Source organism: Sciurus carolinensis, chromosome 2 (genome assembly GCF_902686445.1).
Source record: "Sciurus carolinensis chromosome 2, mSciCar1.2, whole genome shotgun sequence".
Classification (NCBI taxonomy): domain Eukaryota; kingdom Metazoa; phylum Chordata; class Mammalia; order Rodentia; family Sciuridae; genus Sciurus; species Sciurus carolinensis.
The window spans coordinates 31752502-31756069 of NC_062214.1; the positions used below are offsets into that span (position 1 = coordinate 31752502).

The window sequence follows — 3568 nt, forward strand, 5'->3', positions numbered from 1 at the left end:
AGGCAGCTATTGGAAATACCATCAGTTGGGGCACTTATAATCAACAGACATTTTTTCTTTCTCATATTTCTAGAGCTGGAAGTCCAATATTGGATGCTAGCATGATCAGGTTCTGGTGAGGGCTCTCTTCCAGGTGTAGGCTGCTTTCTTCTCCTGGTGTTCCTCACATGACAAAAGGAGTGAAGGATCTCTTTGGAGACCTTTTATAAGAGCACTAATCCTATTCACAATAACTCCACCTTCAAGACTTAACTTCCTCCCAGAAACCCCACCTCCTGACACCATCACATTAGAATTCCACATATGACTCTGGAGGGCCACAAACATTCAGTCCATGGCAATTTGTCCTCCTCCTCTTTTCATGTCCTTCTCCCACTGTAGACTCTTGCCTGATTTTTATTTACACCCCCTTCACCTCTACTCATCTCCCTTTTTCTCATCCCCTTGGTTATAAACCCTCCACTATATATAAGAAGTGTCTTCTTCAAAGGAACTTTTTAATAATTGACTTCTAAATCCCAAAGGATTTTGTGTGCAAGATGAAAATACCTTCTGAGTACAACAGGTGTCTTCTCTGTGACTTGTTTGGTGTTCTGCCCAAATTTGGAAGGAGGGGATTGATGTTTATTAATTCATTTATTTAAAAAATTGCTAAGCCTAAGATAGGTATTTGGAAGGAATATAAAGATTTGTCCCCTTTCCTCAGCTTGTTAACTGGCAGATTTCATTAACTCTAAGTGAGAATATGGTGACAGACACTCTGGAGGACAGGTACAGATTGCAGCTCTGGGAGACTGGAAGTAGGAAAGTTTTTATCCACTGGGAAATCAGGGGATAGGATTTGAAACAAGCCTTTTAGCATGGAGAGAATTTGGATGTCCAGAGGGTAGAAGGAAAAGATAATATGGCATTTTAGACAAAGGATGCACTATAATGTGAAAAAAGTTTAGAGATGAATGGGCAGAAAGTGATGGATGGAGTTGAGAAGTGGGACAAGGCCAGTGGTAGAAAGCTTCAATATAATAAAAGGTAACAGACATACATAAATAAATAAAAGCACATGCTGCAGAATCATATGCATATGAGTTTGAAGTCACGCTTTTCCATACACTGGTTGAGCTACCTGGTTGAACCTCAGTCTCTGATCTTTTTTTTTTTTTTTTTTGCGGTACTGGGGATTGAAGAACCCAGGGCCTTGTGCTTGCGAGGCAAACACTCTACCAACTGAGCTATATCCCCAGCCCTCAGTCTCTGATCTTTAAAATGAGACTAATATTACTTACATGTCAATGTTGTGAAAACTATGACTTCTAAGTTGTAAAATGATATTAGGCAATGAGCGGAAAATCCTCTGTACAGTGTCCAGTACTTGGTAACAATCTCTGACATGATGGTTTTCTCATACAGGAAGCTAATATATTTGTTATTGGGAAGGAAGAGAGGGCTTTCGAGTCATCTTTGGTGTGCAGATATGAACTGTAGAAGGAAATGAGGTGACACCTGTACATAAACATACATATGGGTACTGCCTTGGCTCCTTGGTCCCAGTTCCTGATGCCTCTCTGTACATATACTCTTCCCCTTGCCTGTGGTGCTCTCTTATTGTGGGATGTATGCTGTTCTCACTCTTGAGATGGCCAATGGAACTGGTAGCGATTATGACAGAAGTACAGTCTTGCAAAGTACTTGCATGATTGGATTTGCTTGCATTTTCCCTTCTGCCGTCCTCATGAAAAGAACATGCCCAGCCAGCCTACAGGTCCCAGGAGGAAGATCAAAGTCATCTGGAAGAGAGACACCCTGAGAGCCCAGTGGAGATCAGAAGAAATCCCTAGCCTAGTGCAGTCTTGATCAATTGAGTCTGTCAGCCTGCAAACATGTTGAATCAACAAGTTTGTGATTTGTTCTGTAGCATTATTGTGACAAATGACAGCTAATGTAAATATATATGTATGTGTATGAATACATCATATATATATATATATATTTATATATATATTTGTAACCCTGAAAAATTTAATGAGAGTATTTAATTTTATTCTTCAGGTATTTGCTCTATGGTATTATGAATATTGACTTTTTTTTTAATTTGCCAAGATAATAACCTGTAGGATCCTAGCTGGTAGGTACTCAGCACATATACCTACAAGAGCTTTGAAGAGGTATTTATTTGCCATTGGAAACTGGAATGTTACTTATAGTCTTTTACTGGGTTTAGATCATTATAATTAATGTAATAGTATGGGTCAATCCATGCAATGGAAATTTATCTTTGGAACATATTTCCTGTTGTGAACCTTTAGTTTCTTACCAAGTTCTAGTGGAACAGAAATACTGCCATTCATTTCAATGGGATGCCAACTTGATTGTCATGTATAGAAGGGAGTCTAGGTATTAAACTGTTATTGTGAATGGGCCACCATAGTCATAGATAGAGTTGTCAAGTTTTCTTACCAGAACACACTCAACGGTGTTTAAATATTGGCAATGTCCTGTAAACAAATGGTGCAGGTAATAGTATGTAAACTTCTGTTTACATGTGTGGAGAATAGTTGAAAACATCAGAAAGAAAGCAAGAGAGGGAAAGAGAGAGAGAGAATGATTTAATATGGCAAAAATGTTTTGTTAAATTTTGGACAGTTTTGCAGCAGATCAAATGAAGGTATTTGATGAAGCCTTAAATTTAACCATTAAATGAGTTTCTACTTTTATCATTTAGAATGGTACCTGATAGGAAAGTTCAGATATTCAGATGTTTGTTTTGTTTCATGATTTTGGAACAAAACAAAACAAATACTTCAACAGAAGTTATCCTTGAAAATAAGTCAGGTATTTTCTCCTTGTGTTTTGACATTTGAAGTAAGTCTTTATCCTATGCTCAGGTCTTTAAAGACATGAAACATCATACACCAAACAGAATTGCATGGCCGCCATCTTAGTCAAATGGTCCACAGACAGAAAGAGTACAGAAGAATCTTTCTATTCTCTCTTCATTCTTTTCCACTTTCAGCAATTTTTGACTATTACTATTCACAGATGCTCCATCATGGCCATGGAAGACTAGCAGGTGTAAAGTTATTCCTGCCCTCAGAGTTCAGACTCAGATTGAGGCAGCGAGACACAGGTGTGTAAAGAGTGGCAACAAGATGGGCAAGAATGTCATAAGGGACTGTGAGTAACAGCAATCATTTCTAAAGAAAGAGAAATTGTAAGAAATGGGAGGGGTGTTTCATTTTAAATAATCCTCATATGCAATTAAAACTGATTTGGCAAGCACAGAGTCAAGCTGGTAGGAAGTGTCTTGCTTTCCAATTAAAAGAGTAGTGGGAGTTACTTTATATTAGGTAGAAGGGAGTGAAGGGAGGGGAGGGGGTACGGGGGTAGGAAGGATAGTAGAGTAAAACAGACATTATTACCTCATGTACATGTATGGCTGCATGGCTGATGAGATCCTACAATATGTATAATCAGAAAAAATGAGAGATTGTACTCCATTTATGTATGATCTATCAAAATGTATAAATGCATTCTGTTGTTCTGTACAACAAATTAAAATAAATTTTTAAAA

The 3568-nt window shown here is 37.9% G+C and overlaps 1 non-coding gene across 1 annotated transcript; it reads right to left on the reverse strand.

Annotated features, from left to right (window-relative positions):
- Window positions 1-1163: 1163 nt before the first annotated feature.
- Trnaa-cgc (transfer RNA alanine (anticodon CGC)) lies at window positions 1164-1240 on the reverse strand. The gene has a single exon. It is a non-coding gene; the product is annotated as a tRNA-Ala (tRNA).
- Window positions 1241-3568: the final 2328 nt, after the last annotated feature.